Source organism: Brassica napus, unplaced genomic scaffold, assembly GCF_020379485.1.
Source record: "Brassica napus cultivar Da-Ae unplaced genomic scaffold, Da-Ae ScsIHWf_567;HRSCAF=849, whole genome shotgun sequence".
Lineage (NCBI taxonomy): Eukaryota > Viridiplantae > Streptophyta > Magnoliopsida > Brassicales > Brassicaceae > Brassica > Brassica napus.
This window is the reverse complement of record NW_026016628.1, coordinates 131173-156953: the sequence shown is the minus strand read 5'-3', so window position 1 is coordinate 156953 and position 25781 is coordinate 131173. Positions and strand designations below refer to the sequence as shown.

At 39.2% G+C, this 25781-nt stretch overlaps 1 pseudogene; it reads left to right on the top strand.

Moving 5' to 3' along the window:
• Positions 1–91: 91 nt before the first annotated feature.
• On the top strand, positions 92–22395 carry LOC125604568 (annotated as a pseudogene).
• The last annotated feature ends 3386 nt before the right edge of the window (positions 22396–25781 follow it).

Below are 25781 nucleotides of genomic sequence, written 5' to 3'. Positions count from 1 at the left end.
ATCTGCAAGTTTTCTATCTTTTGAATCTTTTGAAAGTTGTTTCCGCGTCGACTAATTGTTCTGATTTGATTCTTGTGAACATCTTACTTGTTTGAGTGTTTTCTGAATCAGGTACCATGGTGAGAGAGTCGGAAGATGAAGCAGAACTCGTGAGACAGAACAAGTTATTGAGAGATCAGATGACTGAGCAATTAAACCAAACGATGATCACTACCGTTGCTGATATGATCAAGAGCAGTATGAAGGAACTTCGCGATGAAATAAGGCAAGAGATAAGGCAAGCTACGGGCCAAGGTCATAGCAATGAGTCTAGACGAGAAAGACGTGATGAAACCCCGAGAGAGCATGCTGAATCACAAGAAACAGACCACTACTATGAGCGTAACCGAGCCACGCACAGCAGTTCCTCTTCTAGAGATAGTAGAAGGAGACATAGAAGAGATCATGATGAAAGGAGAACTTACAGAGATGATCTTGCTGGTTTAAAGCTGAAGATACCTCCTTTCCATGGCAAAGTTGATCCGGATGCTTACTTGGAATGGGAAAAGAAGATGGAGTTGGTGTTTAACTGTAAGCACTACACCAATGCCCAAAGGATTCAGATAGCAGCAACTGAGTTCCATGACTATGCGCTGAGTTGGTGGGACCAGCTTGTGACTACCAGGAGACTTAACCAAGAGTATCCCGTTGAAACATGGCACGAGATGAAGGCTCTCATGCGTAAAAGATTTGTGCCAAATCACTATCATCGCGACTTGCACCAGAAGTTAAGAAGACTCACCCAAGGATCTCGATCTGTTGAAGAATACTATCAAGACATGGAGCTGTTGATGCTGAGAGCTCGTGTTTCTGAAGATAAAGAAGCTACTATGGCTAGGTTCTTAGGAGGTCTCAACCGAGAGATACAAGATAATGTTGAGATGCAGCACTATGTGGAGATAGAAGAGATGCTTCACAAAGCTATACTAGTTGAGCAACAAGTTAAGAGGAAGGGCCATTCTCATTCTCGTTACAACACCAGACTTCAGGGAACTAAAGAAGAAAAGTCTAGCTATCAAAAGGAAAGCAAACCGCAACTGAAAGAAGACTCAAAGCCAAATTCCTTTTACAGCAAGGATAAAGGAAAGGCCGAGGTTTCAAGTGCAAGAGCTAGAGATGTTAAGTGCTTTAAGTGTCAGGGTAGAGGCCATTATGCAAATGAGTGCACCAATAAAAGAATCATGATTCTTCTTGAGAATGGAGAGTATGAATCTGAGGATGAGCTTTCAGAGTCTGAGTGTAAGGCGCTTATTGAAGAAGAATATGAAGAAGAACCCGTGAAAGGAAGGTTATTGGTGGCTAGAAGAACTTTGAGTTTGCAAAGTAAAGCTGAAGAGCAAGAACAGAGAGAGAATCTATTCTACACTCGGTGCCTTGTGCAAGGAAAGGTCTGTAGTCTTATCATTGATGGAGGAAGTTGTGTGAATGTAGCTAGTGAAACTATGGTAAAGAAGCTTGGCCTCCAAGTACAGAAACATCCAAAGCCCTACCGGCTTCAATGGTTGAATGAAGAAGGAGAAATGAGGGTTTCTAGTCAGGTTTCGGTTCCCATTGCAATTGGAAGGTATGAGGATGAGGTTCTCTGTGATGTATTGCCTATGGAAGCTGGACATATCCTTCTTGGTCGGCCATGGCAATCAGATAGACGAGTGATACATGATGGCTACACCAACAAGCACACGTTTGAGTTCAAAGGAAAGAAGACTGTGCTGGTTCCTCTAACACCAAAGGAAGTTCATCAAGATCAACTGCAGCTACAAAAGAAGAAAGAAATAGACCTCAAACCTGAATCAAAGAAGCAGCATAGTCTCTATGCCAAATCGGGTGAAATCAAAAGAACTCTCAATGCTCATCAATCTATTCTTTTACTTATCTTTAAAGAGTCTCTTTTGAATGTTACTGACCCAACACCGGTATATCCGAGTGAAATTAAGTGTCTTTTACAGGAATTTGAAGATGTATTTCCTGAAGATAATCCAATTGGTCTTCCACCTCTTAGAGGGATTGAGCATCAGATTGATTTTGTTCCTGGTTCTACACTTCCAAATAGGCCAGCTTATAGGACTAATCCCGTGGAGACTAAAGAACTGCAAAAACAAGTTGAGGAGTTGATGGCAAAGGGGCATATCCGTGAGAGCATGAGCCCATGTGCAGTACCAGTGCTTCTTGTGCCTAAGAAAGATGGAAGCTGGCGCATGTGTGTTGATTGTAGAGCCATCAACAACATCACTGTAAAGTATCGCCATCCTATTCCTAGATTAGATGATATGCTTGATGAATTGCATGGTTCCTGCATATTTTCTAAGATTGATTTGAAAAGTGGATACCATCAGATTAGGATGAAAGAAGGAGATGAATGGAAAACTGCATTCAAAACTAAACATGGTCTTTATGAGTGGTTAGTCATGCCATTTGGATTAACCAATGCACCTAGTACATTCATGAGATTAATGAATCATGTTCTTAGATCATTCATTGGCATATTTGTTGTGGTATACTTTGATGACATCCTTGTATACAGTAAGAGCTTTAATGATCATATAGGACATCTTAGAGCTGTTCTTGATGTGCTTAGAAAGGAATCTCTTTTTGCTAACCTTAAGAAGTGTACTTTTGGAACGGATCACTTGGTTTTTCTAGGCTTTGTTGTGAGTGCAGATGGAGTAAAGGTAGATCAAGAGAAGGTGAAAGCAATACAAGAGTGGCCGATTCCTAAAACCATCAGTGAAGTGCGAAGCTTCCATGGATTAGCTGGCTTCTACCGACGGTTTGTAAAAGATTTTAGCACCATAGCCGCTCCATTGACTGAGGTGATCAAGAAAGAAGTTGGATTCAAATGGGGAGAAGCACAAGAACTTGCCTTTCAATGCCTAAAAGAGAAGCTTACTAATGCCCCTCTTCTTATACTTCCTGATTTCAATAAAACTTTTGAAATTGAATGTGATGCTTCAGGAATTGGAATTGGTGCTGTTCTTATGCAGGAGAAGAGACCCATAGCATATTTCAGTGAGAAACTAGGAGGAGCGACTCTCAACTATGCTACTTATGACAAGGAACTCTACGCTTTGGTGAGGGCTTTGCAGACATGGCAGCATTACCTATGGCCCAAGGAGTTTGTCATTCACACTGATCATGAGTCTCTCAAGTACCTTAAAAGCCAAAACAAACTCAGCAAGAGACACGCAAGGTGGGTTGAGTTCATTGAGACATTTCCTTATGTCATCAAGTATAAACAAGGTAAGGAAAACATAGTTGCTGATGCACTATCCAGAAGGTATGTTCTCTTGAACACTCTTGATGTTAAGCTATTAGGATTTGAGCAGATTAAAGTAATGTATGAGAATGATCCTGAATTTAAAGATGCTTATAAGTCTTGTGAGAAATTTGCTGCTGGACATTACTTTAGGCAGGATGGATTTCTTTTCTATGATAATAGACTTTGTGTGCCTAATTGTTCTTTGAGAGATTTATTTGTTAGGGAATCTCATGGAGGAAGCCTCATGGGACATTTTGGTGTCGCAAAAACTCTCAAGACCTTGCAGGATCACTTCTACTGGCCGCGGATGAAAAGAGATGTGGAAAGACTCTGTGAAAGGTGTGCAACTTGTAAACAAGCTAAGTCCAAAGTCCAAAACCATGGTTTGTACACGCCTTTACCCATCCCTTATCATCCTTGGAATGATATCTCTATGGACTTCATTGTTGGATTGCCTAGAACTCGTACTGGTAAAGATTCAATCTTTGTGGTAGTTGATAGATTTTCTAAGATGGCACACTTCATTGCTTGTCATAAAACTGATGATGCATTGCATGTAGCTAACTTGTTCTTTAAGGAGATTGTGCGTTTACATGGCATGCCTAAGACTATTGTATCTGATAGAGATACTAAGTTCCTAAGCTACTTTTGGAAAACTCTCTGGTCTAAACTAGGCACTAAGCTATTATTTTCTACTACTTGTCACCCACAAACTGATGGTCAGACTGAAGTAGTTAATAGAACTCTTGGTACACTCTTGCGTGCAATTATAAAGAAGAACTTGAAATCATGGGAAGATTGTTTGCCTCATTGTGAATTTGCATATAATCATGCTGTGCATTCTGCTACTAAGTTTTCTCCATTTGAAATTGTTTATGGGTTCAATCCCATCTCTCCTTTGGATCTAATACCTTTACCTGAGTGTGAAAGAGTTAGTCTTGATGGCAAGAAGAAGGCAGAGAAGGTACAACAACTTCATGAACAAGCAAGGCGCAACATAGAAGAGAAGACTAAGCAATATGCCAAACAAGCAAACAAGGGGAGGCGTGAAAGAGTCTTTGAAGTGGGTGATCAAGTCTGGATTCACCTAAGGAAAGAAAGATTTCCTAATGAGAGGAAATCCAAGCTCATGCCAAGGATTGATGGACCATTTGAGATCATAAAGAAAATCGGCAACAATGCTTACAAGCTGGATCTCCAAGGAAGGTATGATGTGAGCAATAGTTTTAATATCACTGACTTGGTTCCTTATTTTGCAGATGAGCCAGATTTGAGGACAAATCCTTTTCAAGAGGGAGGGGATGATATGATCATGGACCGGCACAAGGATGGAGATAAAGAGTTCAAAGACCAATCAAGGGAAGAAGATGATGCCTTAGTCATTCCACCAGGTCCCATCACTCGCGCCAAAGCTAGAAGACTCAAAGAAGCTGTTGGAAGTCTACTTATGATCTCATGGAAGCAAGAAGACGGTCTTGATGGACGTTTGATCAATCAAGACACTCTTATCACCATTCAAGCAATGGTTTCAAACTGATCATCATCTAAGCAAGTGCTTGTGTGTGCTCTTTTCCTAGCCTTTGGTTTTGTCCCATTGGGTTTTCCAAAGGAAGGTTTTTAATGAGGCCACAAGTTACTTACATAAACCTTAGATGATGTATCACGGTTCCACCTTAGGTTATTTTTAAACTATGGTTTTTATTTCATGTTTTAAAAACTCTTTTCGAATTTGAATAAGTCTTTAGTCTTTGTTGTAGTTCCAAGGGAGCCTGTTCCCTTTAATGATCTCGAGAATATGGAGCCTGTTCCATACTTCTCTATATAAGTGTGTTTGCGTTCTCTCTTTTAATCACAATCCTTTTTCTACAAATCTATCAGATTTCTTTGTTCTCTCTTTACTTCTCATCAAGTCTTGAGTGAATCTCGTTGGTGTGTCATATCCAACAACTAAGGGTGTCTATTTTGGTGTGTAATATCCAAGCTAGTCATCTAGGAGTATCAAGGAGCCATTCCGCAACTCTTTGTGTCACCAAACGATCCATCACCTTGATAAACTTGAGTCTCTGATTCGTTTATACAAGGATCTATCCAATTCAATCCAAAGAAGCATCCTAGGAGTTCATTATGACATATTCACCAAGGCAGCCAGCAGCAAGGTTTGTGAGTTCATCCACCCTAAACTTGGACTCACGGATCTTCCATGTCACTGATCTCTCCTCCCATGAAGTGTTCTACTCTTTTTCCTTGGTTAGGGTTTTATCCCATGAGGTTTTTCCTAGCTAAGGTTTTAATGAGGGAATAGCTTCATGGTGTCCAAGCTTGACTTGTCCCACACGGTCAAGCTTGAGGGGGAGTGTTGACATGAAAGCATGAATGACATAGAGGAAGAAGAAATCAAGTCAAGACATACATCCGGAGTGATCAAAGTAAGCTTGTCCGTACAAGTGTGATCTAACTTGGCGTGCAAGGCAAGAGGAGACTTATCTGTGATCAAGAAGGATGTTATACTTGCCTTAAGATATTTAAAAGATGTCGGCCAAGAGAAGGGATCCGTTGAAGAAGAAGACAAGGTGGTTCAAAGGAGAGAGAGCCGTTTGGTGCTGTCGCTTTCCACCTTGGCTGTGCGCAACCTGCCCTTGATCAGGCCTCTTTGTTTATTCTTTTCTTCTATGTCAACTTGCCATTAGTTTATTCATTGTTGCATCTATTTAAAGTATGTAATCAGGACCAAATGGATCAAGGAAAATAAACACTTCCTCACTTCTCTCTTATGTTTTCGAAATCTCTCTCTCTCTCTCTCTCTCTCTCTCGGATTCTTAGTAAAACCCTAGCTATCTCTTCTCTTTGTTCTTGATAAATCACACAAGCCACTCTTATAACTCATTCATTTTATCAGAAGAATGGTTGGGAAGCTTATCTATCTTACTATCACAAGGCCGGACGTGTGTTTTGCTGTGAACCAGGTGAGCCAACACATGCAAGCTCCTAAGGTACATCATTGGAACATGGTGGAAAGGATCTTGAGATACTTAAGAGAGGCGCCAGGTCAGGGAGTGTGGATGGCTTGCAATAAGAGTACTGAAGTTGTTGGGTATTGTGATGCTGATTGGGCTGGAGATAGAGTTGATAGGAGATCAACCACAGGCTATTGCACCTTTATTGGAGGAAACCTAGTCACATGGAAGAGCAAGAAGCAGAAGGTGGTCTCTTGCTCAAGTGCCGAGGCAGAGTACCGATCTATGAGGAAGCTTACTAGTGAACTCATATGGATCAAGGGACTGCTAAATGACTTGGGCATAGAGATCTCCACGCCAATGACTATGCATTGTGACAATCAGGCAGCAATACACATTGCATCAAACTCTGTGTTCCATGAGAGGACTAAGCGTATAGAAGTGGACTGTCACAAGGTGAGACAAGCAGTGGAGCAGCAAGTGATTCTTCCATGCTACACAAGAAGTGAAGATCAACTAGCTGACATATTCACCAAGGCAGCCAGCAGCAAGGTTTGTGAGTTCATCCACCCTAAACTTGGACTCACGGATCTTCCATGTCACTGATCTCTCCTCCCATGAAGTGTTCTACTCTTTTTTCCTTGGTTAGGGTTTTATCCCATGAGGTTTTTCCTAGCTAAGGTTTTAATGAGGGAATAGCTTCATGGTGTCCAAGCTTGACTTGTCCCACACGGTCAAGCTTGAGGGGGAGTGTTGACATGAAAGCATGAATGACATAGAGGAAGAAGAAATCAAGTCAAGACATACATCCGGAGTGATCAAAGTAAGCTTGTCCGTACAAGTGTGATCTAACTTGGCGTGCAAGGCAAGAGGAGACTTATCTGTGATCAAGAAGGATGTTATACTTGCCTTAAGATATTTAAAAGATGTCGGCCAAGAGAAGGGATCCGTTGAAGAAGAAGACAAGGTGGTTCAAAGGAGAGAGAGCCGTTTGGTGCTGTCGCTTTCCACCTTGGCTGTGCGCAACCTGCCCTTGATCAGGCCTCTTTGTTTATTCTTTTCTTCTATGTCAACTTGCCATTAGTTTATTCATTGTTGCATCTATTTAAAGTATGTAATCAGGACCAAATGGATCAAGGAAAATAAACACTTCCTCACTTCTCTCTTATGTTTTCGAAATCTCTCTCTCTCTCTCTCTCTCTCTCTCGGATTCTTAGTAAAACCCTAGCTATCTCTTCTCTTTGTTCTTGATAAATCACACAAGCCACTCTTATAACTCATTCATTTTATCAGGGTATGCCAACAAGCACACCTTTGAGTTTAAAGGGAGAAAGACAGTTCTTGTGCCTATGACTCCTAAGGAAGTTCAGGTTGATCAGCTCCAGCTACAAAAGAAGAAAGAGATAGATCTTCCCGCTGAATCAACAAAGCAACTAAACTTCTATGCCAAGTCTGGTGATGTTAAAAGATCTCTCTGCTCTAACCTTCCTATTCTTTTGTTTATCTATAAGGAATCCCTCTTGACTACTACTAACATTGCACCGGAGTATCCGAGTGAACTTGTCAATCTTTTACAGGAATATCAAGATGTTTTTCCAGAAGATAGTCCCAATGGACTACCACCAGTGCGAGGGATTGAGCACCAAATTGATTTTGTGCCCGGTTCTACACTTCCCAATAGGCCAGCATACAGAACCAATCCGGTGGAGACCAAAGAACTACAAAGGCAAGTGGAGGAACTGATGGAGAAAGGGCATATCCGAGAGAGCATGAGCCCTTGTGCTGTTCCAGTGCTACTTGTGCCCAAGAAAGATGGGAGCTGGCGCATGTGTGTTGATTGCAGAGCCATCAACAATATCACTGTAAAGTATCGCCATCCTATTCCTAGATTAGATGATATGCTTGATGAATTGCATGGTTCTTGCATATTTTCTAAGATTGATTTGAAAAGTGGATACCATCAGATTAGGATGAAAGAAGGAGATGAATGGAAAACTGCATTCAAAACTAAACATGGTCTATATGAGTGGTTAGTCATGCCATTTGGATTAACCAATGCACCTAGTACATTCATGAGATTAATGAATCATGTTCTTAGATCATTCATTGGCATATTTGTTGTGGTATACTTTGATGACATCCTTGTATACAGTAAGAGCTTTAATGATCATATAGAACATCTTAGAACTGTTCTTGATGTGCTTAGAAAGGAATCTCTTTTTGCTAACCTTAAGAAGTGTACTTTTGGAACGGATCACTTGGTCTTTTTAGGCTTTATTGTGGGTGCAGATGGGGTTAAAGTTGATCCGGAGAAAGTAAGAGCTATACGAGAATGGCCAATTCCTAAGACAGTGAGTGAAGTGAGGAGCTTCCATGGACTTGCTGGTTTCTATAGGCGCTTTGTGAAAGACTTCAGCACCATAGCATCTCCCTTGACTGAAGTAATCAAGAAAGAAGTCGGATTCAAGTGGGGAGAAGCACAAGAACTTGCCTTTCAATGCCTAAAAGAGAAGCTTACTAATGCCCCTCTTCTTATACTTCCTGATTTTAATAAAACTTTTGAAATAGAATGTGATGCTTCAGGAATTGGAATTGGTGCTGTATTGATGCAGGAGAAGAGACCCATTGCATACTTCAGTGAGAAGCTTGGAGGAGCTACCCTCAACTATGCAACTTATGATAAAGAACTATATGCCTTGGTGAGAGCCTTGCAGACTTGGCAACACTACCTCTGGCCTAAAGAGTTCGTCATACACACAGATCATGAGTCTCTCAAATACCTCAAAGGACAGCACAAACTCAGCAAGAGACACGCAAGGTGGGTTGAGTTCATTGAGACATTTCCTTATGTCATCAAGTATAAACAAGGTAAGGAAAACATAGTTGCTGATGCACTATCCAGAAGGTATGTTCTCTTGAACACTCTTGATGCTAAGCTATTAGGATTTGAGCAGATTAAAGGAATGTATGAGAATGATCCTGATTTTAAAGAAGCTTACAACTCTTGTGAGAAATTTGCTGAGGGACACTACTTTAGGCATGATGGTTTTCTTTTCTATGATAATCGATTGTGTGTGCCTAACTGTTCTTTGAGAGACTTGTTTGTTAGGGAATCTCATGGAGGAAGTCTCATGGGTCACTTTGGTATTGCAAAGACTCTTAAAACTTTGCAGGATCATTTCTTTTGGCCTCGGATGAAAAGAGATGTGGAGAAACTATGTGAGAGATGTGCAACTTGCAAACAAGCCAAGTCTAAGGTTCAGTCTCACGGTTTGTATACTCCTCTCCCTATACCTTATCATCCTTGGAATGACATATCTATGGATTTCATTGTTGGCTTGCCTAGAACTAGGACTGGAAAGGATTCTATCTTTGTGGTTGTGGATAGGTTCTCAAAGATGGCACATTTCATAGCTTGTCACAAAACTGATGATGCATTGCATATTGCTAACTTGTTCTTTAAAGAGATTGTGCGCATACATGGCATGCCTAAGACTATTGTTTCTGATAGAGATACTAAGTTTCTTAGTTATTTTTGGAAGACTCTTTGGTCTAAGCTAGGTACTAAACTCTTGTTTTCTACTACCTGTCATCCACAAACTGATGGACAAACTGAAGTAGTTAATAGGACTCTTGGAACACTCTTGCGTGCATTCATAAAGAAAAACTTGAAATCATGGGAAGACTATTTGCCTCATTGTGAATTTGCATACAATCATGCTGTGCATTCTACTTCTAAGTTTTCTCCTTTTGAGATAGTTTATGGGTTCAATCCCAACTCTCCTTTGGATTTAATTCCTTTACCTGAGTGTGAAAGGGTCAGCGTTGATGGCAAAAAGAAGGCAGAGATGGTGAAACAACTCCACGAGCAGGCTAGGCTCAACATTGAGGCAACAACCAAACAGTATGTTAAGCATGCTAACAAAGGAAGGCGTGAGATGGTCTTTGAAGTGGGTGATCAGGTCTGGATTCACCTAAGGAAAGAGAGGTTTCCCAATGAAAGGAAGTCCAAGCTGATGCCGCGGATTGATGGACCTTTTGAGGTCATAAGGAAGATCAGCAACAATGCCTACAAACTGGATTTGCAAGGTAAGTATGATGTGAGTAATAGCTTCAATGTTACTGACTTGATCCCTTTTATTGCAGATGAGCCAGATTTGAGGACAAATCCTTTTCAAGTGGGAGGGGATGATATGATCATGGACCAGCTAGTTGATAAAGATGAAGAAGGAGAGACTGAAGATACACTAGCTGAAGAGGAAGCTGTCCTAGCCATTCCCACAGGTCCTATCACTCGTGCAATGACAAGGAGACTCAAGGAAGCTGTTGGAAACATACTGAAGATCTCTAAGGAGCAAGAAGACTGTCTTGGTAGAAGCTTGAGCCACCAAGACACACTCATCACCATTCATGTGATCTTACCATCAAGCTGATCATCATCTAGGCAAGTGGCTTGGTATACTCTTTTTCCCTTGATTAGTTTTGTCCCACTGGGTTTTCTAATCAAGGTTTTTAATGAGGTATCAAGTTCACTTACACATTCCTAGTTGATGTATCTTGGATGCAACTCGGCCTAAGGCATCTTGGACCGACTTCATCATCTATCTTATATTATGTTTTAGTCTAAGTGTTGTGTTATTACTTTGAAACCGTGTGGAGCCTTTTCCTTTAAGTTTTCTTATGTTTTCGAGACCTTGTGCATGTACAAGGATCTCTCTATTTAAGTGTATCACAAACCCTCATTCTAATCTAAGTTATCTTTTGTTTAAACCTTGTGTTTTCTTCTCCCTTGCTTTCACGAGTTAAGAGAGTGTCTGGTGTGTAGTATCCAGTCTGTTGGTGTGTAATATCCAACGCCCAAGGGCTTTAGAAAGGTGTGTCATATCCGATCTAAGCCTAGGAGTATCAAGGAGCCTTTCCGCAGCCTCTTGTGTCACCATTCGATCCACAGCCTTGATAAACTTGAGTCTTTGATTCGTTTATGCAAGGATCTATCCAAACCATCCAGAGAAGGGTCCTAGGATCTCATTAGTAAGAAGCTTGATTTTGATACATAAAATGGTGGGGAAACACCAGGAAGTTGAATAAATCTCATAGGAGTTGGGATGAAGAAGTTATCCCACTTTCAAATCAGGTGATTCCAGTTTCCCAGTTTGGGAATAGGACAGCTTCTTCGTCGTTCCAATCAAACCAGGATGAATCACTTTGTAAGAAGCTTGATTTGGATACATAAAGTGTTGGAGAATCACCAGGAAGTTGAATAAATCTCATAGGAGTTGGGATGAAGAAGTTATCCCACTTTCAAATCAGGTGATTCCAGTTTCCCAGTTTGGGAATAGGACAGCTTCTTCGTCGTTCCAATCAAACCAGGATGAATCACTTTGTAAGAAGCTTGATTTGGATACATAAAGTGTTGGAGAAACACCAGGAAGTTGAATAAATCTCATAGGAGTTGGGATGAAGAAGTTATCCCACTTTCAAATCAGGTGATTCCAGTTTCCCAGTTTGGGAATAGGACAGCTTCTTCGTCGTTCCAATCAAACCAGGATGAATCACTTTGTAAGAAGCTTGATTTTGATACATAAAATGGTGGAGAATCACCAGGAAGTTGAATAAATCTCATAGGAGTTGGGATGAAGAAGTTATCCCACTTTCAAATCAGGTGATTCCAGTTTCCCAGTTTGGGAATAGGACAGCTTCTTCGTCGTTCCAATCAAACCAGGATGAATCACTTTGTAAGAAGCTTGATTTGGATACATAAAGTGTTGGAGAATCACCAGGAAGTTGAATAAATCTCATAGGAGTTGGGATGAAGAAGTTATCCCACTTTCTAATCAGGTGATTCCAGTTTCCCAGTTTGGGAATAGGACAGCTTCTTCGTCGTTCCAATCAAACCAGGATGAATCACTTTGTAAGAAGCTTGATTTGGATACATAAAGGTTGGAGAAACACCAGGAAGTTGAATAAATCTCATAGGAGTTGGGATGAAGAAGTTATCCCACTTTCAAATCAGGTGATTCCAGTTTCCCAGTTTGGGAATAGGACAGCTTCTTCGTCGTTCCAATCAAACCAGGATGAATCACTTTGTAAGAAGCTTGATTTGGATACATAAAGTGGTGGAGAAACACCAGGAAGTTGAATAAATCTCATAGGAGTTGGGATGAAGAAGTTATCCCACTTTCTAATCAGGTGATTCCAGTTTCCCAGTTTGGGAATAGGACAGCTTCTTCGTCGTTCCAATCAAACCAGGATGAATCACTTTGTAAGAAGCTTGATTTGGATACATAAAGTGTTGGAGAATCACCAGGAAGTTGAATAAATCTCATAGGAGTTGGGATGAAGAAGTTATCCCACTTTCTAATCAGGTGATTCCAGTTTCCCAGTTTGGGAATAGGACAGCTTCTTCGTCGTTCCAATCAAACCAGGATGAATCACTTTGTAAGAAGCTTGATTTGGATACATAAAGTGGTGGAGAAACACCAGGAAGTTGAATAAATCTCATAGGAGTTGGGATGAAGAAGTTATCCCACTTTCTAATCAGGTGATTCCAGTTTCCCAGTTTGGGAATAGGACAGCTTCTTCGTCGTTCCAATCAAACCAGGATGAATCACTTTGTAAGAAGCTTGATTTGGATACATAAAGTGTTGGAGAATCACCAGGAAGTTGAATAAATCTCATAGGAGTTGGGATGAAGAAGTTATCCCACTTTCAAATCAGGTGATTCCAGTTTCCCAGTTTGGGAATAGGACAGCTTCTTCGTCGTTCCAATCAAACCAGGATGAATCACTTTGTAAGAAGCTTGATTTTGATACATAAAATGGTGGAGAAACACCAGGAAGTTGAATAAATCTCATAGGAGTTGGGATGAAGAAGTTATCCCACTTTCTAATCAGGTGATTCCAGTTTCCCAGTTTGGGAATAGGACAGCTTCTTCGTCGTTCCAATCAAACCAGGATGAATCACTTTGTAAGAAGCTTGATTTGGATACATAAAGTGTTGGAGAATCACCAGGAAGTTGAATAAATCTCATAGGAGTTGGGATGAAGAAGTTATCCCACTTTCAAATCAGGTGATTCCAGTTTCCCAGTTTGGGAATAGGACAGCTTCTTCGTCGTTCCAATCAAACCAGGATGAATCACTTTGTAAGAAGCTTGATTTGGATACATAAATGTTGGAGAAACACCAGGAAGTTGAATAAATCTCATAGGAGTTGGGATGAAGAAGTTATCCCACTTTCAAATCAGGTGATTCCAGTTTCCCAGTTTGGGAATAGGACAGCTTCTTCGTCGTTCCAATCAAACCAGGATGAATCACTTTGTAAGAAGCTTGATTTGGATACATAAAGTGGTGGAGAATCACCAGGAAGTTGAATAAATCTCATAGGAGTTGGGATGAAGAAGTTATCCCACTTTCTAATCAGGTGATTCCAGTTTCCCAGTTTGGGAATAGGACAGCTTCTTCGTCGTTCCAATCAAACCAGGATGAATCACTTTGTAAGAAGCTTGATTTGGATACATAAAGTGTTGGAGAATCACCAGGAAGTTGAATAAATCTCATAGGAGTTGGGATGAAGAAGTTATCCCACTTTCTAATCAGGTGATTCCAGTTTCCCAGTTTGGGAATAGGACAGCTTCTTCGTCGTTCCAATCAAACCAGGATGAATCACTTTGTAAGAAGCTTGATTTGGATACATAAAGGGTTGGAGAAACACCAGGAAGTTGAATAAATCTCATAGGAGTTGGGATGAAGAAGTTATCCCACTTTCAAATCAGGTGATTCCAGTTTCCCAGTTTGGGAATAGGACAGCTTCTTCGTCGTTCCAATCAAACCAGGATGAATCACTTTGTAAGAAGCTTGATTTGGATACATAAAGTGGTGGAGAAACACCAGGAAGTTGAATAAATCTCATAGGAGTTGGGATGAAGAAGTTATCCCACTTTCTAATCAGGTGATTCCAGTTTCCCAGTTTGGGAATAGGACAGCTTCTTCGTCGTTCCAATCAAACCAGGATGAATCACTTTGTAAGAAGCTTGATTTGGATACATAAAGTGTTGGAGAATCACCAGGAAGTTGAATAAATCTCATAGGAGTTGGGATGAAGAAGTTATCCCACTTTCTAATCAGGTGATTCCAGTTTCCCAGTTTGGGAATAGGACAGCTTCTTCGTCGTTCCAATCAAACCAGGATGAATCACTTTGTAAGAAGCTTGATTTGGATACATAAATGGTGGAGAAACACCAGGAAGTTGAATAAATCTCATAGGAGTTGGGATGAAGAAGTTATCCCACTTTCAAATCAGGTGATTCCAGTTTCCCAGTTTGGGAATAGGACAGCTTCTTCGTCGTTCCAATCAAACCAGGATGAATCACTTTGTAAGAAGCTTGATTTGGATACATAAATGGTGGAGAATCACCAGGAAGTTGAATAAATCTCATAGGAGTTGGGATGAAGAAGTTATCCCACTTTCTAATCAGGTGATTCCAGTTTCCCAGTTTGGGAATAGGACAGCTTCTTCGTCGTTCCAATCAAACCAGGATGAATCACTTTGTAAGAAGCTTGATTTGGATACATAAAGTGTTGGAGAATCACCAGGAAGTTGAATAAATCTCATAGGAGTTGGGATGAAGAAGTTATCCCACTTTCAAATCAGGTGATTCCAGTTTCCCAGTTTGGGAATAGGACAGCTTCTTCGTCGTTCCAATCAAACCAGGATGAATCACTTTGTAAGAAGCTTGATTTGGATACATAAAGTGTTGGAGAATCACCAGGAAGTTGAATAAATCTCATAGGAGTTGGGATGAAGAAGTTATCCCACTTTCTAATCAGGTGATTCCAGTTTCCCAGTTTGGGAATAGGACAGCTTCTTCGTCGTTCCAATCAAACCAGGATGAATCACTTTGTAAGAAGCTTGATTTGGATACATAAAGGGTTGGAGAAACACCAGGAAGTTGAATAAATCTCATAGGAGTTGGGATGAAGAAGTTATCCCACTTTCAAATCAGGTGATTCCAGTTTCCCAGTTTGGGAATAGGACAGCTTCTTCGTCGTTCCAATCAAACCAGGATGAATCACTTTGTAAGAAGCTTGATTTGGATACATAAAGTGGTGGAGAAACACCAGGAAGTTGAATAAATCTCATAGGAGTTGGGATGAAGAAGTTATCCCACTTTCTAATCAGGTGATTCCAGTTTCCCAGTTTGGGAATAGGACAGCTTCTTCGTCGTTCCAATCAAACCAGGATGAATCACTTTGTAAGAAGCTTGATTTGGATACATAAAGTGTTGGAGAATCACCAGGAAGTTGAATAAATCTCATAGGAGTTGGGATGAAGAAGTTATCCCACTTTCAAATCAGGTGATTCCAGTTTCCCAGTTTGGGAATAGGACAGCTTCTTCGTCGTTCCAATCAAACCAGGATGAATCACTTTGTAAGAAGCTTGATTTTGATACATAAAATGGTGGAGAAACACCAGGAAGTTGAATAAATCTCATAGGAGTTGGGATGAAGAAGTTATCCCACTTTCTAATCAGGTGATTCCAGTTTCCCAGTTTGGGAATAGGACAGCTTCTTCGTCGTTCCAATCAAACCAGGATGAATCACTTTGTAAGAAGCTTGATTTGGATACATAAAGTGTTGGAGAATCACCAGGAAGTTGAATAAATCTCATAGGAGTTGGGATGAAGAAGTTATCCCACTTTCAAATCAGGTGATTCCAGTTTCCCAGTTTGGGAATAGGACAGCTTCTTCGTCGTTCCAATCAAACCAGGATGAATCACTTTGTAAGAAGCTTGATTTGGATACATAAAATGGTGGAGAAACACCAGGAAGTTGAATAAATCTCATAGGAGTTGGGATGAAGAAGTTATCCCACTTTCTAATCAGGTGATTCCAGTTTCCCAGTTTGGGAATAGGACAGCTTCTTCGTCGTTCCAATCAAACCAGGATGAATCACTTTGTAAGAAGCTTGATTTGGATACATAAAGTGTTGGAGAATCACCAGGAAGTTGAATAAATCTCATAGGAGTTGGGATGAAGAAGTTATCCCACTTTCTAATCAGGTGATTCCAGTTTCCCAGTTTGGGAATAGGACAGCTTCTTCGTCGTTCCAATCAAACCAGGATGAATCACTTTGTAAGAAGCTTGATTTGGATACATAAAATGGTGGAGAAACACCAGGAAGTTGAATAAATCTCATAGGAGTTGGGATGAAGAAGTTATCCCACTTTCTAATCAGGTGATTCCAGTTTCCCAGTTTGGGAATAGGACAGCTTCTTCGTCGTTCCAATCAAACCAGGATGAATCACTTTGTAAGAAGCTTGATTTGGATACATAAAGTGTTGGAGAATCACCAGGAAGTTGAATAAATCTCATAGGAGTTGGGATGAAGAAGTTATCCCACTTTCAAATCAGGTGATTCCAGTTTCCCAGTTTGGGAATAGGACAGCTTCTTCGTCGTTCCAATCAAACCAGGATGAATCACTTTGTAAGAAGCTTGATTTGGATACATAAATGGTGGAGAAACACCAGGAAGTTGAATAAATCTCATAGGAGTTGGGATGAAGAAGTTATCCCACTTTCAAATCAGGTGATTCCAGTTTCCCAGTTTGGGAATAGGACAGCTTCTTCGTCGTTCCAATCAAACCAGGATGAATCACTTTGTAAGAAGCTTGATTTGGATACATAAAGTGTTGGAGAATCACCAGGAAGTTGAATAAATCTCATAGGAGTTGGGATGAAGAAGTTATCCCACTTTCAAATCAGGTGATTCCAGTTTCCCAGTTTGGGAATAGGACAGCTTCTTCGTCGTTCCAATCAAACCAGGATGAATCACTTTGTAAGAAGCTTGATTTGGATACATAAAGTGTTGGAGAAACACCAGGAAGTTGAATAAATCTCATAGGAGTTGGGATGAAGAAGTTATCCCACTTTCAAATCAGGTGATTCCAGTTTCCCAGTTTGGGAATAGGACAGCTTCTTCGTCGTTCCAATCAAACCAGGATGAATCACTTTGTAAGAAGCTTGATTTGGATACATAAAGTGGTGGAGAATCACCAGGAAGTTGAATAAATCTCATAGGAGTTGGGATGAAGAAGTTATCCCACTTTCTAATCAGGTGATTCCAGTTTCCCAGTTTGGGAATAGGACAGCTTCTTCGTCGTTCCAATCAAACCAGGATGAATCACTTTGTAAGAAGCTTGATTTGGATACATAAAGTGGTGGAGAAACACCAGGAAGTTGAATAAATCTCATAGGAGTTGGGATGAAGAAGTTATCCCACTTTCTAATCAGGTGATTCCAGTTTCCCAGTTTGGGAATAGGACAGCTTCTTCGTCGTTCCAATCAAACCAGGATGAATCACTTTGTAAGAAGCTTGATTTGGATACATAAAGTGTTGGAGAATCACCAGGAAGTTGAATAAATCTCATAGGAGTTGGGATGAAGAAGTTATCCCACTTTCTAATCAGGTGATTCCAGTTTCCCAGTTTGGGAATAGGACAGCTTCTTCGTCGTTCCAATCAAACCAGGATGAATCACTTTGTAAGAAGCTTGATTTGGATACATAAATGGTGGAGAAACACCAGGAAGTTGAATAAATCTCATAGGAGTTGGGATGAAGAAGTTATCCCACTTTCAAATCAGGTGATTCCAGTTTCCCAGTTTGGGAATAGGACAGCTTCTTCGTCGTTCCAATCAAACCAGGATGAATCACTTTGTAAGAAGCTTGATTTGGATACATAAAATGGTGGAGAATCACCAGGAAGTTGAATAAATCTCATAGGAGTTGGGATGAAGAAGTTATCCCACTTTCTAATCAGGTGATTCCAGTTTCCCAGTTTGGGAATAGGACAGCTTCTTCGTCGTTCCAATCAAACCAGGATGAATCACTTTGTAAGAAGCTTGATTTGGATACATAAAGTGTTGGAGAATCACCAGGAAGTTGAATAAATCTCATAGGAGTTGGGATGAAGAAGTTATCCCACTTTCAAATCAGGTGATTCCAGTTTCCCAGTTTGGGAATAGGACAGCTTCTTCGTCGTTCCAATCAAACCAGGATGAATCACTTTGTAAGAAGCTTGATTTGGATACATAAAGTGTTGGAGAATCACCAGGAAGTTGAATAAATCTCATAGGAGTTGGGATGAAGAAGTTATCCCACTTTCTAATCAGGTGATTCCAGTTTCCCAGTTTGGGAATAGGACAGCTTCTTCGTCGTTCCAATCAAACCAGGATGAATCACTTTGTAAGAAGCTTGATTTGGATACATAAAGGTTGGAGAATCACCAGGAAGTTGAATAAATCTCATAGGAGTTGGGATGAAGAAGTTATCCCACTTTCAAATCAGGTGATTCCAGTTTCCCAGTTTGGGAATAGGACAGCTTCTTCGTCGTTCCAATCAAACCAGGATGAATCACTTTGTAAGAAGCTTGATTTGGATACATAAAATGGTGGAGAAACACCAGGAAGTTGAATAAATCTCATAGGAGTTGGGATGAAGAAGTTATCCCACTTTCTAATCAGGTGATTCCAGTTTCCCAGTTTGGGAATAGGACAGCTTCTTCGTCGTTCCAATCAAACCAGGATGAATCACTTTGTAAGAAGCTTGATTTGGATACATAAAGTGTTGGAGAATCACCAGGAAGTTGAATAAATCTCATAGGAGTTGGGATGAAGAAGTTATCCCACTTTCAAATCAGGTGATTCCAGTTTCCCAGTTTGGGAATAGGACAGCTTCTTCGTCGTTCCAATCAAACCAGGATGAATCACTTTGTAAGAAGCTTGATTTGGATACATAAAGTGGTGGAGAAACACCAGGAAGTTGAATAAATCTCATAGGAGTTGGGATGAAGAAGTTATCCCACTTTCTAATCAGGTGATTCCAGTTTCCCAGTTTGGGAATAGGACAGCTTCTTCGTCGTTCCAATCAAACCAGGATGAATCACTTTGTAAGAAGCTTGATTTGGATACATAAAGTGTTGGAGAATCACCAGGAAGTTGAATAAATCTCATAGGAGTTGGGATGAAGAAGTTATCCCACTTTCAAATCAGGTGATTCCAGTTTCCCAGTTTGGGAATAGGACAGCTTCTTCGTCGTTCCAATCAAACCAGGATGAATCACTTTGTAAGAAGCTTGATTTGGATACATAAAGTGGTGGAGAAACACCAGGAAGTTGAATAAATCTCATAGGAGTTGGGATGAAGAAGTTATCCCACTTTCTAATCAGGTGATTCCAGTTTCCCAGTTTGGGAATAGGACAGCTTCTTCGTCGTTCCAATCAAACCAGGATGAATCACTTTGTAAGAAGCTTGATTTGGATACATAAAGTGTTGGAGAATCACCAGGAAGTTGAATAAATCTCATAGGAGTTGGGATGAAGAAGTTATCCCACTTTCAAATCAGGTGATTCCAGTTTCCCAGTTTGGGAATAGGACAGCTTCTTCGTCGTTCCAATCAAACCAGGATGAATCACTTTGTAAGAAGCTTGATTTGGATACATAAAGTGGTGGAGAAACACCAGGAAGTTGAATAAATCTCATAGGAGTTGGGATGAAGAAGTTATCCCACTTTCAAATCAGGTGATTCCAGTTTCCCAGTTTGGGAATAGGACAGCTTCTTCGTCGTTCCAATCAAACCAGGATGAATCACTTTGTAAGAAGCTTGATTTGGATACATAAAGTGTTGGAGAATCACCAGGAAGTTGAATAAATCTCATAGGAGTTGGGATGAAGAAGTTATCCCACTTTCAAATCAGGTGATTCCAGTTTCCCAGTTTGGGAATAGGACAGCTTCTTCGTCGTTCCAATCAAACCAGGATGAATCACTTTGTAAGAAGCTTGATTTGGATACATAAAGTGTTGGAGAAACACCAGGAAGTTGAATAAATCTCATAGGAGTTGGGATGAAGAAGTTATCCCACTTTCAAATCAGGTGATTCCAGTTTCCCAGTTTGGGAATAGGACAGCTTCTTCGTCGTTCCAATCAAACCAGGATGAATCACTTTGTAAGAAGCTTGATTTGGATACATAAAATGGTGGAGAATCACCAGGAAGTTGAATAAATCTCATAGGAGTTGGGATGAAGAAGTTATCCCACTTTCTAATCAGGTGATTCCAGTTTCCCAGTTTGGGAATAGGACAGCTTCTTCGTCGTTCCAATCAAACCAGGATGAATCACTTTGTAAGAAGCTTGATTTGGATACATAAAGTGTTGGAGAATCACCAGGAAGTTGAATAAATCTCATAGGAGTTGGGATGAAGAAGTTATCCCACTTTCTAATCAGGTGATTCCAGTTTCCCAGTTTGGGAATAGGACAGCTTCTTCGTCGTTCCAATCAAACCAGGATGAATCACTTTGTAAGAAGCTTGATTTGGATACATAAAGGGTTGGAGAAACACCAGGAAGTTGAATAAATCTCATAGGAGTTGGGATGAAGAAGTTATCCCACTTTCAAATCAGGTGATTCCAGTTTCCCAGTTTGGGAATAGGACAGCTTCTTCGTCGTTCCAATCAAACCAGGATGAATCACTTTGTAAGAAGCTTGATTTGGATACATAAAATGGTGGAGAAACACCAGGAAGTTGAATAAATCTCATAGGAGTTGGGATGAAGTTATCCCTTTCTAACAGGTGGAATAGCGTTTTTTTCAGTTGTGCTATTGTTGACATATCTCTTACTTTTAGATAGCGTTTGCGAAAATACAAACGCTTTGTTAGGTTGGTCGATTTTAATTTCTCCATAACACTTTTCGGACATAGTTACATAGCATTTTAGTTTGAAAAGTATGCATTTCTAAAGCGGAATAATTGAGTTTCCCAGTTTGTTTCACTTTCCTCTTCCTATAATTTTACATAACACTTTGGTGACAAAATGCTTTAATACATATGTTTGGAGACATAAATTTAATAACACATAATAAAAATGCTATATTTATTATCTTTTTAAAATCCCAGGTGAAGAATTTTTCCCCAGTTTGAAATATACATTTTTCGTCGTTCCTTTAAACCGATATTAAGTTTGTAAAACTATTTCTTTTCATAAATTTAATCTGATGTCATCCCCAAAGTTTTAAATCTCAAAGGATGGGATGAAGAATCAAACCCTAATCCTTAAACTAATTTCATTTAATAGGATTCTTTTTATTTAAAATCTTTAAACTTAATTTAGATCAGTTTAAAAATTATCTCAAATTGAATACCACAAGTTTTGATCCTCAAATTCTATTAATTTAAATTTTAATTATCATGTTAATTCTTTAAATTATCCAATTTTTTGAATGTGACATGAGAAGAACAATTTTATTTTTAGGAACCATTTGTTGAATTTGATCTAGTGGAACAATTCATTATGTGACTTTTGAAATCTAAACCCTAAAGTTGAAACACAAAGTTTAAATATAATCTATAAAGTTTGGATACATGAAAATTGAATTCATATCTTAGTTGTAAAATAGGAATTGAATATTTTTGAAATTATCAAATCATATACTTTTTTTATCAAATCAGTTTTTATCATTTAACCAGAAAGTCAAATGAAACTTAAATCCTCTAGTTCATAAAGTTTAATAAATTTCATAATCAAATTCTAAACCTTAATTTTAAATTTCAAATTAATCCTCAGTTCATACTTTAAACTTATTTCATATTCCAAATCAAATCACAAATCATAAATTTTAAAGTTTTCTTAAAATAATTTTTATTTTCAAAATAATATTCAAATATTTTATCTAACATCACAAATTAATAAAAACAAGTTATTAAGAAAAATAGGAATCAAATACAAAAATTTGATTGTGTCAATCACAAACTGGCCAATCACATACAAGGATGGAGATCACTTTTGTCCTCACAAGCATTGATTAAACTTTTGAAGGGTGGAGATTTTGATAGTTGTTTCTCCTCTCTTCAGTTTGATTGATCTCTCCTCTTTTTCTAATCCTTTTCCTTTCTCTTTTTCCCAGTTTCCCTCTCATCTCTCTCTCTCTCATCTTTCTCTCTCTTGTAAGAAGCTTGATTTGGATACATAAAGTTTGGAAGTCTCCAGAATTGAAAAGTCATCTTATTCCTCTCTGAATTTCAGTTTCTATAAATCAACAGTTCATCTTTTTAATCAGGTTTTTTTTTGTTTTTCAGTTGGGAATAATCACATGAATCCTCTTGTCGTCATATCCTTTCCTTACAATAATGGAGGTGTGAGAAACAACAGGAGGAGAATAAATCTAGTTATTATCTCTCTAGATGAAGTGATGAATCCTCTCTTCTTTGAGAAGTGACGTTTCCCAGTTTGGGATTCATTCTTCTCGTTTCCATCAAAGGATGAATCACTTTGAAGAAGCTTGATTTTGGATACTAAAAGGTTGAGAAACACCAGGAATTGAATAAGTTGAATCAGAGAGTTGGGGAGAAGAAGATCCCACACTTTCGGTGATTCCAGTTTCCCGTTTGGGATAGGACAGCTTCCGTCGTTCCAATAAACAGAGGATGTCACTTTAAGAGCTGGTTTGGATTCATAAAGGTTGGAAAGAAGAAGGAATAAATCTCATGAGTTGATAAGAAGAGATCATTGAATAACACACAAGAATTTGGTGGTGGGACAGGTGAGTTGGAAGTTGAATAAACCAGGTGATCATTTGGGTGAAGCTTAGTTGGTACTAATTAGGTGAAAAGCAGGTTTAGTTAATACTTAGGTTAAAGTTTTTGGTTTATTATTTAATCAGATGATTCCATTTTTTTTTTGGAATCCAATTTTGCTACAGATCAATTTAATATAGAAATTTTAAATATCTGAATTAATTTTAAATTTAATTATGTCTTTTAGTTTTAATATTAACTGAAAATAATTCTAAAATCAATAATTAACAAATATAATTTCCAATATTAGGAGAACAATTGCTTAGTAGTTTTAACATAACAAATCAAAACACTTTTAATAAATAAAAATAGCATTAAAGAATGTATTAAAATTTATTTAATGTCATATTGAAAATCTCATAGTAGTGGAAGAAGAAATAGGACACTAAAATCGCTTGTATTCGTTTCCAATTTGACGGGATGAACACTTTCAAAAAGCTTGTTTGGTTACATAAGTTATTTGGTCCGGAATAAAACCTCATAGGTCTTGGAGATGAAGAAGTTATCCCACTTTCTAATCAGGTGATTCCAGTTTCCCAGTTTGGGAATAGGACAGCTTCTTCGTCGTTCCAATCAAACCAGGATGAATCACTTTGTAAGAAGCTTGATTTGGATACATAAAGTGTTGGAGAATCACCAGGAAGTTGAATAAATCTCATAGGAGTTGGGATGAAGAAGTTATCCCACTTTCTAATCAGGTGATTCCAGTTTCCCAGTTTGGAATAGGACAGCTTCTTCGTCGTTCCAATCAAACCAGATGAATCACTTTGTAAGAAGCTTGATTTGGATACATAAATGGTGGAGAATCACCAGGAAGTTGAATAAATCTCATAGGAGTTGGGATGAAGAAGTTATCCCACTTTCTAATCAGGTGATTCCAGTTTCCCAGTTTGGGAATAGGACAGCTTCTTCGTCGTTCCAATCAAACCAGGATGAATCACTTTGTAAGAAGCTTGATTTGGATACATAAAGTGTTGGAGAATCACCAGGAAGTTGAATAAATCTCATAGGAGTTGGGATGAAGAAGTTATCCCACTTTCTAATCAGGTGATTCCAGTTTCCCAGTTTGGGAATAGGACAGCTTCTTCGTCGTTCCAATCAAACCAGGATGAATCACTTTGTAAGAAGCTTGATTTGGATACATAAAGTGTTGGAGAATCACCAGGAAGTTGAATAAATCTCATAGGAGTTGGGATGAAGAAGTTATCCCACTTTCTAATCAGGTGATTCCAGTTTCCCAGTTTGGGAATAGGACAGCTTCTTCGTCGTTCCAATCAAACCAGGATGAATCACTTTGTAAGAAGCTTGATTTGGATACATAAAGTGTTGGAGAATCACCAGGAAGTTGAATAAATCTCATAGGAGTTGGGATGAAGAAGTTATCCCACTTTCTAATCAGGTGATTCCAGTTTCCCAGTTTGGGAATAGGACAGCTTTCGTCGTTTTTCAATCAAACCAGGATGAATCACTTTGTAAGAAGCTTGATTTGGATACATAAAGTGGTGGAGAAACACCAGGAAGTTGAATAAATCTCATAGGAGTTGGGATGAAGAAGTTATCCCACTTTCTAATCAGGTGATTCCAGTTTCCCAGTTTGGGAATAGGACAGCTTCTTCGTCGTTCCAATCAAACCAGGATGAATCACTTTGTAAGAAGCTTGATTTTGATACATAAATGGTGGGGAAAACACCAGGAAGTTGAATAAATCTCATAGGAGTTGGGATGAAGAAGTTATCCCACTTTCTAATCAGGTGATTCCAGTTTCCCAGTTTGGAATAGGACAGCTTCTTCGTCGTTCCAATCAAACCAGGATGATCACTTTGTAAGAAGCTTGATTTGGATACAAAAAGTGTTGGAGAATCACCAGGAAGTTGAATAAAATCTCATAGGAGTTGGGATGAAGAAGTATCCCCCACTTTCAAATCAGGTGATTCCAGTTTCCCAGTTTGGGAATAGGACAGCTTCTTCGTCGTTCCAATCAAACCAGGATGAATCACTTTGTAAGAAGCTTGATTTGGATACATAAAGTGTTGGAGAATCACCAGGAAGTTGAATAAATCTCATAGGAGTTGGGATGAAGAAGTTATCCCACTTTCTAATCAGGTGATTCCAGTTTCCCAGTTTGGGAATAGGACAGCTTCTTCGTCGTTCCAATCAAACCAGGATGAATCACTTTGTAAGAAGCTTGATTTGGATACATAAAGTGGTGGAGAAACACCAGGAAGTTGAATAAATCTCATAGGAGTTGGGATGAAGAAGTTATCCCACTTTCTAATCAGGTGATTCCAGTTTCCCAGTTTGGGAATAGGACAGCTTCTTCGTCGTTCCAATCAAACCAGGATGAATCACTTTGTAAGAAGCTTGATTTGGATACATAAAGTGTTGGAGAATCACCAGGAAGTTGAATAAATCTCATAGGAGTTGGGATGAAGAAGTTATCCCACTTTCAAATCAGGTGATTCCAGTTTCCCAGTTTGGGAATAGGACAGCTTCTTCGTCGTTCCAATCAAACCAGGATGAATCACTTTGTAAGAAGCTTGATTTGGATACATAAAGTGTGGAGAATCACCAGGAAGTTGAATAAATCTCATAGGAGTTGGGATGAAGAAGTTATCCCACTTTCTAATCAGGTGATTCCAGTTTCCCAGTTTTGGGAATAGGACAGCTTCTTCGTCGTTCCAATCAAACCAGGATGAATCACTTTGTAAGAAGCTTGATTTGGATACATAAAGTGTTGGAGAATCACCAGGAAGTTGAATAAATCTCATAGGAGTTGGGATGAAGAAGTTATCCCACTTTCTAATCAGGTGATTCCAGTTTCCCAGTTTGGGAATAGGACAGCTTCTTCGTCGTTCCAATCAAACCAGGATGAATCACTTTGTAAGAAGCTTGATTTGGATACATAA